The 17,511-nt window shown below is 38.8% G+C and overlaps 1 pseudogene; it reads right to left on the bottom strand.

Moving 5' to 3' along the window:
* Positions 1 to 15,797, bottom strand: part of LOC149239644 (beta-xylosidase/alpha-L-arabinofuranosidase 1-like) — a 22,843-nt pseudogene extending 7,046 nt beyond the window's left edge.
* Between the last annotated feature and the right edge of the window lie 1,714 nt (positions 15,798 to 17,511).

The raw sequence follows: 17,511 nt of genomic DNA, 5'->3' as shown, positions 1-17,511 counted from the left end.
AGAGGTTTATGAGGGAAAATATGTTGTTCTTAAGGTGGATGAGGGTGAATGAAGGATGTATGAGGCCTTTTCCCAATATTATCACCCCTCGGAGGCCTATCTTGCACAAAATTTAATGCCCACAATGTCCTTCATTAACGTTGAAAGGGTGATTTCGGTGGCAGATATTGGGTGCAGTATGAGGTGTCTAAGAGGAGGATGAAAATATATAAGTGGATGTGGATGAGGTTTCCAACCCATGCAAGTCACTGGAAACTCTTATATATTAGCGATTAAGGACACACATAAAGATTGTAGTGAAATTAATAAAGGTAGAAAGGATGACTTGAATTTTATTTCTTCAAGATCTATTTTATCCTACAACATGCATATAATCTATTTTCCAAATCATTTTGTTAACTTCTAAGGTGAATAAAACAAGCATGAAAAGTAATTTCAATCCAAAACCTAACAATTTCCAGGAAATCATAAACACATATTTTTGGCTTGATGTTGTAGAGTCTTCAACCACACTTCCCACAAGAGAGGTGGTGATCAAACCCACAACTACATTTTTTTCAATATAATCGCTACTTAAACAAGGAAAGAAATACAATGACTTGAACAAGAATAAGGAAAGAATACATGAGAAGGGCTAAAGCCTCTGGGTTATGCGCTACCCCAAGGGTGTGAGCCCTCCTAAGCTAACTCAGATGCAAACCAACAAGGTAACTTTCATTAAAATGAAATAGAGTTCCAATACATAATCTGGTAATGAAGATAATAGTCTCAAGTAATTATCCTACAATAGCTCTTCCTAGCTCTAGGAAGTCAAATCCTAATGAGCCCTTAGGCTTGCTTATTTATACAAAAAGTGACTGAGGGGAAAATACCTTGAGAGGAGGACCGCTTCCCTAAAAAATATTGAAAGTAGTGGATTTGATTCCCTTAGATATCCATATGCACTTGAGTTCCTCGGTTGCTAGTGGACTTCAAGTTGTTGGTGTGGAATCTTTGGACTCAAGTCGAGTTGGAGAGTTAATGTACTGGACAAGCCTCCTATATTCTATAACACCCTCCTCTCACATTTATCCAGCTTAACCGTTCCATTGGGGTAGACATGTGAGAAGAGGTTACTATGATATTATTAAACTCCCCATGTATAGTTAAGGAAGTAGAATACACAAAACACAACCAATCTGACCTTCTACACATGTTATAAAACCTTTAGGAGCCAACAGACCCTTCCAGGTGACCAAACTCTGAGGTAACTTGACATTTTACTAACCTAGACCCTTAGTCATTCACATGACATGGGAATTCATGTGACTAGGTCCCTCTAATCGCTCCCACAACAAGGGCATGCCAATGTATGGGAACGTTTTTAGCTAGTTCTAAGCCAACGACCCTAGATGATATGCCACTTTTTCAGGGCCATGACCTAGGCCACTGCCCAAAACTCAATGAAACCTTCTAGAATGATAAATAACATAGGAAAAAGGGTACTAATGCAAACATTTTATCAATGAATTGACAAGACCCCTACTAGCCATGATAGACATTTCATCAAACATGTCACAAATATGAATTCTACAGGTCATAACAACATATCTGAGCATAGGTGTCTCATACTTATCTAAGAATTGCTAAGAAGAATTGATGCCTTATCAGAATAACTGCATTATCATATATTAGGTTATGTTTTCATTCTTCATTCATGTACAAATGAAAATATGATGAGATCCATACATCATCATTGTCATAAAACATACTCATAACCGACATATAAACAACCAAATGATAAGCCTGATACAACAACCATAAAATCCACATATAAACTAGTAAATTTACCCATGAAATAACAAGTGAAAGAAACTCTTATTAATGAATGAGAAAACCAATTAGATTTGGGACTTCCACATACCACCTGACCATAGTTTGGATGAACCAAATATTTCTTTCAGCCAATCAATCACGTGCCATATTCCAAGCATGAATGTGAAACTCATAACTAGAAATAAACCAGGGCTTCCTGAGGCTAAACCACCTCACCCTCATCAATAGAACCAAGATTTTCTGCAATCCCTGCCTTATCACTACGCCCTAAACAAGCATGGATGCCACCGAATTTCTCTTCCTACACCATGAGGTATTTGCTTGTTCCCTAGTCTCTAAGCTTTATCGTACATACCACCATAGAATGGTCAAGGATCCCTAGGCCTAATAAGGACTCCACTTTCTAGGATTTACTATATATCCTTCCATTCACTAGCCAAGGATTCCTAGGCATGATTGAGGGCACCCACCTTTAGGCTTTACCATGTATCTTTCCATGCACCAGTTGATGATTCCTAGGCCCACCAAGATAACAAAAAATATGGATTTACCACAACCCACAATCTGGTTCAGGGGTTACTATGCCAAGGATTTACCATAATCCACAATTTGATTTAGGGATCACTAGGCCATCTGTTCTTTCTTTCAGAGACCACCTCACTCAGTTTCGAGTCCATTTGAAATTCTAGCTCAATAAAAAACATGATAACCCCATCACACTATGGCTATCGAGAAATGGCAAGGCTAGGTTGAAATACACTATCACACCTGGAAAAACCCATGCCAATGACAACAAGAGGACCAGATACACACATGCATATACCATGCATGCCAAATCTAGCAAGGAAATCACACATGCAAATCGATACCTACAAGTTATCCCACTGTAGATGCTTGATCTTGTTCTTCCTTACTTGATATTTTCTTTCCTTTTCCTTCTTGGTCCTTCCTTTTTTTTCCTTGATCCAATGCTAGATTTCTCCAAGAATCCTCTAAGTGTCTAAGAGTGAGAGAGAGAGAATAGCGAGAGAGCTCCAAAACTAAACTAAAAAAGACTATGAACTGATCCTTGGAAGCCTTTTTATGAATGAGGCCTCTATTTTCTTCAATTTCCTCTATTTTCCTTCATTTTCCTCCTCACATGCATCCTGTGACCTTTCACCTTCCTTTTCTCCTAATTTCCATTATTTTCATAAATAGAATGCAAATTAAGGTTACTTTGCCTTTCCAAAGCCTTTGCCATTACCTTCGCCATTTTCCTTGAGCCATAATAACCAAAACGAACACCCACTAGGATGTTTTTCCCAACATTCAGTTTGGAATATGTGTCCCATGCCCTTGGTCTTAGATTTTCTTACATTCATTTTGACTAGGGATGTTATAGAACCCTCACCCTTGGGGGAACACCATTTTCGATGTTCAATGACCCTACAACTAGCAAGACCGTTGCAAAGAAAAACACTACCTATGGAGCTTTATAACACAACTGTTGTAGTATTTACAATGACCACTACTGAAGATATGACAATCATGCAGTTTACTGGAGCTTTGTTATGCAAACAAATTGCAAGTGCGGATACAAATAATCTCCCTAGGTTTCCAATAAAACCTAGTAACAAGCAAAAAATCAGGTTAATTCCTTCCCTGAATCTATCTTTTCTTGATTCATAAGCTAATAGAGTAAGAAAAGGAAATTCATACCTTATTATGAAATTCTTGATGAGGATCTGCCTTTGTGCTTAAGTATAGCTCCTCCATGCTTGAATCTAGACTTGCACACATGGAAACAACAAAGGATCAAAGGCATATGAAACATAAATGATTCAGTAATTAAAACTAGTGATCAAGGAGACCAATAACAAACATCACTCTAATGGACAAATAGAAATAACATAATCCATCCATGAAATTCATCAATTAATCCATTAAACAATGCAGGGAGAAGCAATTCTTGTTTATATTAATTTTAGAAACATAAAAGATCTATAAAACATGCGCCTTGATGTTATGAAGCTCCTCTTATTGATCTCAATACTCTCCAAGAATGATAAGCTCTCCAACCTGATTTCTCTAGCATAAACTTATTCTGAGCAACCTCCTTCAACTTCCCCACCTATGGATTGATTAATAGTCCAAAACCAAGTAGTTTGAGATCCTTAGTCCAAGGATGAGATCCACTAAAAGAGGGATGAAGGCTCCTTGAATAATGGGGATTAGCTCCATAAAAAATGAGGTTAAACATGATTTTGAGGCTTTCTATTGGGAATGATTCACCCAACAATGATTCTATATCTCACTTTTATTGAATCACGTGCACACTTTTTAGTGGAAAATAGAGTGCACGTCTGTGCGGGAATTAATGTCAGTAACTGCACATGCGCAAAAATTGACTAGGAAACTGCGGAGGAGAATAAAAGTGGGTTTATGGACCATATTTCCTAGAATTTTCACTTTATTGAACGTACATAAGTTGTTGACTTTCAAGGGAGTGCTTCATGACACTTGGATGGATGGTGAGAGATACAATTTGATGATCATTTGTCATGGTGAAAAAATGAAGTGTAACATATTTCCCCCTAAAGTGAAAAGTCATAAAAGTTTGAGGACTGAAGTACTTTATCATACCAAGGGTTGGATCATAGATCATGGTTGGAAACCTGAAACAATAAATCAAGGATTACAATTCAATAAAATAATCATCACTGAGGTAAGCATTCCCATAATTATAGTAAATATAACTCAATGAATCAATAGGGAAATACATCATGTCAAAGTAGATATAGGATGGACACAACCATCAAACATAAAGCTCTTTGTATAATAATGAATACAAAACTCCTTGCAGCCTGGATAGATGAAACTAGATCCAGGGTCTTGATCTTAATATCTCGATCCATAATATGGATCTAACCATTCGAATAGATGTATTGAAGTCCAACATGGAAGAAACCACTTGATTATGGTCAATTATGTGAATCATTAACAAGTGCGAGAGAAACCAACATTAATGAAAATGGTGCCCAAGGTACTCTCAGTACAATCTGTAGAGTGTGAGAAGATGATCTGAAGTTGAATAGTCATAGAATCATTTGATCGAAGCCCAATGATGAGAACTTTTTGTCGAAGGTGAGAAACCTGCCATTAACGCATGTAAGCTCCAAGGCATTAAAAAGGGTTTCTAGATCAACTTCCTAGATAATGAGTTGAAGTCGATATGAAGTGACCTATCGTAGGAGGGCCTACGACACGAAACTCAATGTCAAGTTTCAAAGAATAGTTTGCAAGGACTGACTCAGGGATGGCTGATGTGATTGAAGGCAACAAATTGCAAGGTAATTTGAATTGAGGTTTAGACTTCTCTTCAACATATTGGTGACATGAGAAAATGAATTGGCAACATTTGACTCAATGATAATACCCAAAACCAATTGAAGAATTTCAATGAGGTTTGATTAATTGTGAGACAAATGGATTCCCAACACGAACAGATACATGACGGAGTTTCATGTTCAAGATGGACATACTACCATAATTACTAGAAACAAACTTTTATTCTCAATTTTCCCTGTTAATACTCGAAAGTACCTCTTTATTTTTGTCAAGCATGAGGAGGATAACACATGCTTGTCCTGTAAGCTCATCCTTCAGATGAGTTTTCCAAAGTATTTTTAACGAACCTTAAGAAGGAGTGGTTCGGTATCGTCATGCTTAATGAGACCTATACTATTTACATCTTACGAGTTAGGTAAAGGGGTAACTTGACGTCTTTTTCATGTTTAGAGAGTTTCAAAAAGTGGTGAAAATGAAAAATCCATATGTCCCTTTTCATAGGCGATCTCTTGAGCCCAAAAAGGTAGAAAATGATACTCAAGAGAACCTCTTGGCCATGTTTGACTAAGGTATTCCTTTTTCGTAGTTAGTCTCATTCAGTCCATAAAAGGGTTAAATTTATACTCAATAGACGACTATTTATTTACTTTTACGAGTTCGAATAGTGAAGTCCTCAATGATATTTTCATGTTTAGAGAGTCTGAAAAGGGTATAAAGATAACTCCTTGTTTCACTTTTTCATAATGTTGGCACAAAAATGTCATCATGGAAAGACCCTGGGTTCAGGCACAAGGGGCCCATAATTGTTCGTTGAAGTCTAGGAAAACGCCGACATTTTTACCTTACCTTGAGGGATAAGGAGTCTCACCCAACGCGTGTCGTGACCGAAACTAAGAAGGGTTTAGTATAATGTCACGGATATCTTGACCATTTACTCTATATACATCCCAATGCATATATTAAGCATAATAGCATATCAATATGACGATCATTCTAACATTAGAATAGACTCGCAATATAAAAAAATTTAGTGGGTCCATGAATCATAACCAAATACACATATAATACCAAGAAAACGATCTGATTTCTCATTTATATTAATCCAAGAGAAGGTTCAATACATTATACATCTGACATCAAGCCGTAATAGAATGCATGAAATACCATGTTTACAGAAGGTCAAGATCTCGGTCTGCTCCTTGTTCTGATCTTCTCGCAACTATTCCAATCCTCCGATCAGGTTCCTTTGGGTCTTAGACATCCTTATACATCAAACGTCACCAAAAACAACAAACAGTTTCTCCTTCTGGTCTTTATCTTTTATCCTCTGCTCCACTGCTTGAACTTCTAGCTTCATACTACTGTCTTTCCCTTAGATGCTTCTCATCCTCCTCTTTGTTCACTCGGATGCTTTTGATTTCTCATAACACCTTGCTACAACTGGCCCATGACTACATATTCTTGTCTTCTTTCCCAAACTTTCCTTTCCACAACTTGACCGTTTCTCCTGCTACCTGATTTTCCTTCTTTGTATCTCCAAAACAACAAAAATCAAAACAAAGGCCCCAACAGGCCCCGACCATAGTTCCTTAACTCATTCCCAAGTCAATCTATCTATTGAGTTGTGGGTCCTATTGTTGTTTTTGCAAGTATTTTTGTTGATGGTTTCTCCCGTTCTTCCCTCTAAGGGGCTACAACTTTAGTTTCTTCATCCATGTTCCACTAAGCACCCACTACTCCACTTGCTTCACCTTCCATCTGCTGACCCTCCTTCTCAAATGAATGCCCTAATTCAGAGACATATGTCGTCATTTCTTGCCTGAAACTGTTGCAGTCATTTAGTATCATCTTTCATGCCATTGCAATGGTGTCAGCTTACCTGACAAAGTCGTCCATTATGCTTGATGTCAGTTGGCTTGGCCTGTTGCTTTGCATTTTGTTCCATTGTTCTTCATTGTAGTTGCAGACTTCCTTTAGGGCAAGTACATGTATGCGAATTGGAGGTCTGAGGTCTCTTATTTTCTTCTTAGTTCTTGCCGATTTCTCCTCTATTTGATCAACTTGCCCCTGAATTGAGACAATGTCTTCATCAATCTTTTGTAGTTGAGTGTAGTCTATGCATTCTCTTCTCTCATTGAGTAAGGCTTGGAGTTGTTCCCTTAGAGGGTATACCTATTGGTTCTTTATGGCGAGGCTTCCTGACGAATCATGTAACTTATCCATTAGGGCATACCCGTCAACAAGAGCTTCAACAAGGGATTTTTTTACTGCTACTATAGTGTTGATCTTCTCATCTATCATCTGTACATATATCTCTACTGGATTTCGCAATGCAGTCCTCACTATCTCTAGATTCTTCTTCATATTTGCATTTGTCGTTGTGAAACTAGAGCATGTTGCCTGGATGTGATCGCAGCAGATAGCTAGTGTACAAGATGTAACATCCTCGGGTGCTTCTGTAACAACCTCTGTTATTGTGGGCCAAAGTGACCGAAATATATCTGTAACCTGATCTACATGTGCCTGTACATCATTGTTTGCTTGCTTCAGCTAGTCTCTTCCTCTGTGACCTCCTGTAGTTTTCGTTTTTGTTGTTCATGCTCATGGAGAAGGTCATCATGTAATTTTTCTGCTCTCTGTGCAGCTTGCTGGATGAATCTGAATAGATGCATGGATGACCAGTGCTGCAATGTCTTTAACTGCATTGTATTTGGAACTGGAAAACTACTTTGAATGGGTAGGCTGCTAGCTATGGATTTGTATGAGTGCGATGGTGAGAGTTGGTTCACTATGAAGGCGGGGTGAACTGAGGTGTAGGTGGAATAATGACTAGGTTAGGGATCAAAGGGAAATTCATAGAAAATGTTGCCTGGTCTTGCTTTGTTCTATTGACTACAGGTTGAGTATCATTGGCTCATCCTTTAGTAGTGGGACCGACCCTAGAAGTAGGGACACCAGCGAGGGCATTTGAGCACCATTACCATGTGAAGATTCATCGTACTAGTGGGTAGAATCCACTTCCATTTCATCTGCTGATACTCGTGTCCCAAGGGGGATGGCTTCAAACAGGGTTGCGGAGGTTGAGGTTATGTGAGGGGATGGATACCACAACCCTGGTGAGACTACAAATGAGGTTTGAGGATTTTCCTCAACTATTGGGGATGAGGAGACTGATTGATTGACCTCGCCATGAGGTTGACAATCTCAATTACTAGAGTTATCTTGGGTTTATTAGTAACAGGATTTTAGTTCCCTTTTTCTGCTTTGGCTTCGGGATGGTTAACTTTGTTTGGACATGGGGGCCAACCATCAGCATCACTACCACTGGTGGAGTGGTGGTAATTGGAGTAAACATAGTAGAACCAGGAAAGGGTATGGATCTTGTTACCTCAGTTGATGATTCTATGAGGTTTGCAATGGTTTGTCTGATTGCAGACATCTACTACTCCATTTGAATAACCATCGGCTCTATGTCTTCCTCTTCATGTCACTTCCTGCTACTCCCTACATCTTCTCCTGTTATCAGATGTGACCTCATTCCATAAAGTAGGTATATGTATTTCCCGTTGATGATTTGGCAAGAAAACCCTGGCCACAAAATCACTTCGGAATGGAATGTTGTTTCTGATAAGAAGAATCTCTGCTGCCACATTTGAAATGTCTCTATATGGACACATTTCGTCCTGAGGAATGTGTGCCCATGGGTGACCCCGAATCATACATCTTGGGAAAATTCATCGAGCAATTACCTGGGTATCCTCTTTGCTGACCTTATTGTTATTAGCATCAACTTATACCATTTAGGAAGGGTTTCCTCATTTATTTCCTTGTTGTTTGGGTCTCCTGACGCTCTCCACGGGTCATACCTGACCGCTACAGGTTGGTCTTCTCTAATTTACAACTTTTCTCTTCCACTTGGTGGTCACCGTTTCCAAATCACTAGAGTCATTACTATGTATCCAAATATGAAGTTTGTGCTCAACCTTTAAATATCTTCACAGGCTTCACAAATATTCATTCAAGACAAAAGTGGATCAGTTTGTTACCTCCCCCTTGCAACAATGTTCTACAACTGAGATTGCATCCACCATGCACTCATTTCTTGTGAAATGCCTCATTTTTTTCCCTGATATTATGTAGCAGGAAAATATTATTTCATCTTTGCTGATAAGATCAACCCTTGCACCTTTTCCCCTGTGCTTTGTGTTGTATTTGTCATAGTAGTCCTTGTCTCCTTCTTTCTTTTCTCTTTTCGTCCCTCCTTGGAACGTTGTATTCATTGCATTCCCTCCTAGAGAAAGCCTGGTTAGACGATGGATATCTTCAACATGAATTGTATATTCTTTATCCATCCACAAGGATCCTCCATGTATTCTTCTAGCTAGGAGTTTTGTGCACTGCATTGTAGCTAGTTGAGAGCTGAAAATAGGTAGGCTTCTTAAATTAATTAACGTTGATCTCTGCAGAGCTCTGAAATCTTCTTTGAATCTTTTCATCATGGTTCCATCTTCCTTCAAAAATTCATTTGTGTATTCTTCCTTCTTTAGTGTTGGGAATTGGAAACAATCCATGAGATCATTGTCCAGTAAGGTGGACTTGTCATACTTTCCATATGGATTTTCCAATATTGTAATTCGCTCATCATGCTTGTCCTCTGGAACTAAAATAATTCCTTTTTCAATCATTTTTCGTCTCTAGTAGACAACTGTTATTGGATGTATAGAGCCCCTGCATTTTGGCTTCTGTTGAATTTTAGAGAAAATTTTAAGTTCCTCTGTCACTTATGTTTTCATTTCTGTTATTCCCTGCATCCCCATGTAAATTAAGTAGATAAAACTTGACATGACATTTTCTGACTAGATTTGATAACTAATTACTACGATAAATTTCCCTATGCGTCTCAATCATGTTTTGTCATCATCTGTTGACCTGGGTTTGACTGGTATGATGGGGCACGGGAAAGGAAAGAGTGTCCCCCATGGATAACAAAGTTTCTACAATGATGGATAATTATTAGCTGATTTATTCCCTAATGGGAAAATATTTTACGGAACCCTTTCTGTCAGGTGTATTATTTCCTACTTATTATGGAAACAACTCGTAGTATGGTGGAAAGTACTTGTGGAGCGTGTGACTATTCCCCCCCCCCCCCCAACCACAAGTGGGTTGTGGTGACGTGACATGGTTTCTGCAACCAGAATGACACGTATTATTTGAATAGAAAGACAAAACAAAAAGGTAAATAATGAACTGTAACGGAATGTGCTACTGACTCATGTGACTCACTATGCATTTATTTTAGACAGGCTATGTATTATTTACTAGGACCTACTTGCAGGCTCGTTTCTGAGACCCCTTCAATTTGTTCGTGCAATAATGGATTTGTAGAAGGGTTTCAGGTGTGTGTCGTTCACCCATCCAAGTAGAAGTATCCCATCCAATTGTGATAACTTCACCGCCCCAGAATCTTTAATCTTCACAACTATGAACGACCCCAACCAATGCATTTGGAGTTTTCTTGGGAACTTTTGAAACTTACTGTCATACATCAAAACATGATCCCCTATCTTGAAGGTTTTCTTTTTGATGTGTCTGTCATGCCAAGCCTTTTGTCTCCTTTGTTCAACTGATTCGTGGAACATTGATAGAAACCTTAATTCATCCAACTCCATCAGTTGTTTCATTCTCTCTTTCAATGCTTCATCGTCTGTCATTTTGGTGGCCTGTGAGATAAAAATGCTCGGGACGATGAATTCTGCTGGTACCACTGCCTCTCTACCATATACTAGATGGAATGGCATTTTCTTGTGTGTCCTCTTTACTGTTTTTTTGTAAGCCCATAGTGTTATGGGTACGCGTTCGTCCCAATAATCTTGGTTTGCTGACACAATTTTTGTCAGACCCTTCTAGAGTATTTTGTTAAAGGCTTCAACTATTTCATTGGCTTGTGAGTGATATGGGCTGCTTTTGTGATGCTGGACCATGAATTTTTTCATGAGAGAAGCAAATTTTTAATTAATAAAATGCGTCCCCTAATCACTGGTTAAAATTTTTGGACATCCAAATCTAGATATAATACATTCAAATATGAATCTTGTTGTAGTGTTGGCTATATAATATTTTATTGGAGATGCCTTTGCCCATCGAGTAAGGTACTCTATAGCTATTATAATGTATCTGGCATGCAAATGAAATGCTGGTGGTGTGATAAGGCCAATGAAGTCCACTACCCATTTGTCAAATATTTGTACCGTGTGAACTGGATTTGGGGGTAGTTCATCCCGATGTGACAACTTCTCGACTCTCTGGCATACGTCACAACTATTTGCGTATTCTTTAGCGTCCTTATGGATAGTGGGCCATCATAACCTAGCCTGCGATATTTTTCTTGTGTTAGCTTTGCCTCCAACATGGCCTCTCACAATTCCGACATGACATTTCCATAGCACTTCCTACCTTTCATGTTGAAGCAAACAGTCTCACAGAATTTGATCAAGCCCTAGCTTGTATAGATGCGATTAATTAATAGTCCACCACTCGTACTATTAGGTGATGCTTCTATGTTGCCGTGTATCCCTCTAGGAAGTATCCTGTTATTAGTAACAAAGCAATTTCCTGCAAGTATTCTAGAATTGCCTCTATTTTGAATAATTTAGCATCTGGTAGTTGATCATCCAATCATCCTCCATTCTTTCCTGCCTCTAGCCTTGATAGACGATCCGGACCTACATTTAGCCTTCCTATTTTTATGACCACCGGAATGTGAATTCTTGGAATAGCAGTAACCATTGACAAATTATGCCTTATAACACTGGCTTGTTCACCAAGTATTTTAAAGCTGAGTGATCTGTGAAAAACTTGAATGGTTCTCCCAACAGATAGTGTCTGAAGTTCTGTAGGGAGTAAACCATAGCCAATGCTTATGTTTTTTTCATTATGTAGTTCCTCTCGGCTGTTGACAATTTTCTACTTGTGAAGTAAATTGGGTGATCAATATTTGTTTCTTCGGGTTGCGCCATTACTGCACCTAATACTATTCCCGAGGCATCAATATGTACATTAAATTGCTTATTCCAATTGGAATATGCAAGAATAGGGGCGCTTACTAGGTTTTCCCTCAACTTGTTAAGTTTTGTTTGACATGATTTTGTCCACCTGAAAAGTTCTATTTTTGTCATCAGTTTCTCCATAGGAGTTGTGATTGAAGCCAAATTCTGGATGAACCAATGGTAATATCCTGTGTGGCCCAGTACTTATCATATTTGTTTTACATTACCTAGTGGCTCCATGTTTATAATTTTCGCAACCTTTGTGAGATCAACACACACCCCATATTTGTAAACAATATGACCTAGTAATGTTCTGAATGGAACCACAAAGATGCATTTTTTTAAATTTAAGGAGATCTGTAATTTTCTGCACCTCTTAGACATGACCCGTAGTAGGCTGGTGTGTTTTTTCAACAAACTATAGACTTTCCAATCATCCATCTATACTTCTAGGAATCTATGGATGTAGTCCCTAAAGGCAGTTATGACAATCCTTGAGAATTTTGTTGGTGCATTCTTGAGACCGAATGGCATTACATGATAAGCATATGACCCCCATTCTATTGTAAAGGTCGTTTTCCTCTTGTCTTATTCTGCTATGCGAACCTGATGATAGCTTGAAAATCCATCCGTGAAGTAGTATACTTCATTACCCACAACGTTCTCTAGTATTTCATCGCCAAATGGTATTGGGAGGGGATCATGCACACATGCATTGTTTAGAATTCGACATTCTACACAGATTCTAATTTCCATATCATATTTATTGTTTTGTATCACAATCGGGCTAATCTATTCCACTTCATCCATTGGGAATATAAGTTTGTCTTCTAGCATTTTTTCAATCTCTCTCTTGACCTTTTATTTGATTCTTGGGTTTAGCCTGCATGGTTTGTACTTCCTTGGACGGGGATTTGGTTTCAACACAATCTTCATTTCTCCTATGTCCCCTTTTATCCCTTTTAGCTCAGCTACCAAGGATGGAAATAAGTCTTCGTATTCTTGCAGTAGATCAAATATCTCCCTTGTTTTTTCCTCATCCCAATAATCTCTGATGGATGCCATCTTAGGTTTATCATATGAGTCGATGTTATTCTTCCACATTTTCATTGGGAGTAGATGTGAAACATCTCTTGAGGGGCTTTATTGAATATCTCGTTCACCTTTTTTTTCTTGAAAGATCAAGTGTCTTAATCCTTCTAGATGATTCATCCACCTCTAGCTTTGCGTCTACTATGATGCAAGACATATATTCTGGAGACCCTACTTCATAAAATTACTATAGAAATTTCTCACCAATGCAAACTTCCCATAATTATCCTGGAGTAAGTGGGATCCTTTTGATGGCATATAAGGTTTCAGTCATGTGTTGATAATCATCCTTGAACGAGAAGTTGTTGTTGAATTGGCTAGCCAAGATATCCTAATATGTTGTCTATCTACGAATTTCCTCTTGTATATACCATGATTGCGGGATTGTACCTAGGGTGTGTATGAATAAATGCACCCAAAGTTCCTTAAGTACTTTCTCTCTTTCCCATTTTTTTGTGCAATCTTCTAAATGCTTCTTAGGATCTAAGTTTCCTCTATACTTCACCCTATCATGCAGCTGGTCTTCTTCTTGACTAAAACTCTCTCTCATGGCTCGCTTGATAGTCCCCCATTCACACAACATGTTGCGGTGTGCTCTCCACCACCTTGCTGGGGTGGTGTGTAGCACAATATCTAAGAGTGGAACTATGTGATCTTCTCTTATGTTTCTATCTACCTTGTTTAGAGAAGTATTTACTAATTCCATACAGTGAAATGTAGGATAGTCACTTATCTCCGCACCTATCCAGTTTATCCTGCATATCTTCACGCAATGTTTGGTATCAATTTCAATTCCATGCATCCCACAGTGTTTCTTAACCAAATTCTGAGCTATGTATAATCCTCCAACTAAATCATCCTCCTGTTGTAGGATTTATGTAATCCTCTCTCTTTCCCGTCGTTGACCTATATAGTTGGTCTAGCATTCCCGGCTTGTCTCGGTCATCCACAGGTTCTGTGAACCTGGGTCCTTGATATGTATCTAGTGTTTGTATCACCTGCATCCCTTATGCTTCAAATATCATCAATTATTTCTTCAGGTTGATGATAACATAGTTCTTGTATGCCCAGTCGATACCAAGAAGTGTTGGGTACGAGTCATTGTCACCCATTATATCAATTACTTCAAATTCAGTATAATTCTTCACTCTTGCTACATCCACCTATATATCTTCTAACCTTCCAATAGGAAAGATGCAATATTGATTTTCCATCCGTAATTGCATTGGTGAATATTTAAATTGTGACTTCCCCAACACTTCCCATGTCTTTCTGGGTAGAATGTATACATTTGACCCCAGATCTAGCATTATGTCCTTAATCTGGATTCCCACAACTTGAGCATCAAATCCAGACTTCCCTTCCGATTCTCTTTTTGTTCAGCCGTACTATTCTCGCATGTCTTTCAGGAAAGTTGGTAGATATTGGTTCTTGTTTCTCCTCGTCTCCCGGCAATACTTCTTTCAAACTTATGCGCAACTCTTTTAACATCTCCTCATTATCAACAATTTGCAGAAATAACTTAAACCATTATTCTATTGGTCAAGCATTACCGAGTATGCATGTGTCTTGTTTCTAGTTTTCCTTTGTCTCTGTCAATCCTTCAAATAATTTGGCTTCTTCCTGATAGTATTGATTTTGTTGGGTGGGATTGTACGATTTCTTCGGGGATGCTACCTGAACAACTGAAGGCGGTAACTCCATAGCTCAATCATCCCCAATTTTTTTACCCCCTCTGGTAACAATATTTATATTAGTTATGGGAAGTGATTTAGCAGTTCTTGGTTCTAATTTAATCAGATTAGCCCCCCTTTATCTTGTTCTCTTTTCCCATTTGGCAATTATCTCATGACAATCCTCTGTATCATGTGCATTGACCCTACATTTCGAGCACCATGGTCTTCTGGGAAGCGGACATTCTCTGGCGACATGCCTCTCCTGATCACAGTTATAGCACCTTAAGGGACCTCTTCCCCCTGCTCTTCCTCCTCGCATATCTCTTACTCATCCCCCACGACTAGATTCGTTGATTCTGAATGTAGAATTGTCTAGCCACTCTGCTAAAGTGTCTAATGCCATACATAGGTTAGTGTGATGTGTTATGGATTCACAAAATTCATAATAGATGTCATTTGGGACATTGGATTACTTTTGGAGTATTGGACATACTTGCGGTAAATGTCCATAATTCCTACAGACTTCACAGTGTTCTTGTGTACTTCGGGCTGGGAAAGCTCCTTGCGCTCCCACTGCCGCAACTCCTATTGTTGGCGAGGCTCCCGATGATCCTGTAACTCCCCCTAAATTATTGGTGCCTCTTAGCTTTGGGCACTCTGTCGCAACATGTCCTTCCACCAGGCAGTGAGTACACCATACATTAGGTCTAGCTGGTTGAATTAGCTGTAGGTCTTTCATTTTTTCTGTTAAATTGGCAATCTGATTTTGGAGGCCCATGATTGATGGGTCTTGCGATCCCATCCCCCCTCGATACTCATGTGCATATCCTGCCATGGCTTCTATATGTGATGCTTGTTCCAAAGCGTCTTGGAGAGTCCAAATCTTTTGTTGTTTCAGCAGTGTTCTTGTAAGGGGTAGGAGCGATCTGATGAACCAATATCTCTGATGATTAGGATCTATGGTGTAGCTCATCTTACCAGTAGAATCCTTAAATCTCTGCATCACTTCCCAAGAAGTTTCACCTTACTTCTGCTTAATTTCCCACAGTTCTAATAATCACAGTTGGTCACTCTATGGTACCTTGAATTCTTGAATGAAGCCTCTCTTAATATCATATACTGTGGGATTTTGGTTCTTTTCTGCCCATTTTATAAACCAATAATATCTCTTTCCCTTAAAGTGGTTTGGAACTCAATTGATTTGACATTATCTGACTTTTGGCACACTCTCCATATAGCTTCACAAAGGTACCAATGTTTTTCTACATCTTCATTTCCTCTACCAGCAAACTCAAGATATCTAGTGAAGGATCCTACCATGTTGACCTGAGTGTGTGCTAACAATACAAATCCTTTGTTTTCGGGTTGCTGAGATGCTTGTAGTCCCAAATTACTAGCACTACTAGTTTTTCTCCTATTTAATGGATTAAAACTTGCCTTATACCTTTCATGCACACTGTGTACTAGTATTGCTTTAACTAACTTAGCATCAATTTTGATAGGGTTATTGTAAAGTACCAGGGAAAGGTCGAGATGGATACTACTTGTACTTCAGGGATTCTTCTGCTGAATTCTTGTAGACGTTTCATCTTCAGAAGATAGTATTCTCATGGCATTACACATTTCACCTTCCATTTCCTCTTCATAATTGTTGCAAACCTTTTCCTCCGACACCTTTCCCGCAACCTATAAGGGAGATTCCCTATCATTATCCTGGCTTTTTTTCATCAAATCAACATTCCTATCTTGTTCTGCATCTTTCTCCATTATCTTTCCTTCTTCTAAACCCCCGACGCCGCTCCTACTTGGTGAGGTCCCATACGTCTCTTTTTTAGTGTTTGTACTGCTCTTTCTAGCCACTTTTCAGCTAGTAGAACTATCCTTTGCACTCTAATATCTCTCTCTCCGAAATCCTTCTACGTCCATTCCTTTAGTGACATCTACATTCCAAAAATGGTAGCATCCTCCCACTAAGCCCTTCCCCCAGTACTGGGGTTTTACGCTACCATGGTTGTTTTAGGTAGATGCAGTAGTCCCTCTTCCACCATAAACATCTTAATCCACAAAGGCACTTTGCTCACCAGCTTCCCTCTTAATCCTAACTTAAACACTACTTCAACTCTTGAAAAGGACTGATAGTTCTCTGTTGGAACTCCTTGAACAATCTGTTCCTATCAACATAACTCTTCTTCCTATTCTCTTCCACCTCTAGATTATTCTTGATTACCTGCATTTCCTATTCCATGTCTGCCAATGTATCTGGTCCAAGCACTACCTTGCTAACCAGATCACTCTAACTGATAGGAAAGGTTACAACTCCACCCATACAGTGCCTTGAAAAGACTCATCATCAATGAATCTTTGATAACCATTATTATGGGAGATATTATTCCTACTTTCGCAGCTGATGCATCACATACATACTCAACATGTCCTCTAAAATCCAGTTGACCCTCTCTATTTGTCCATGTGTTTGCAGATGATAAGTTTTATTGAAGGCCAACTCTGTGCCCAAAACTACAAATAACTCCTTCCAAAAATTGGAAGTT

The sequence above is a fragment of the Pinus tabuliformis genome, chromosome 8, assembly GCF_031772625.1.
Source record: "Pinus tabuliformis cultivar Carrire ecotype Pingquan chromosome 8, CPIR1, whole genome shotgun sequence".
In the NCBI taxonomy this organism is placed as follows: Eukaryota; Viridiplantae; Streptophyta; class Pinopsida; order Pinales; family Pinaceae; genus Pinus; species Pinus tabuliformis.
Note: the sequence above shows the minus strand (reverse complement) of the source record. Positions and strands in the feature narration are given on the sequence as shown.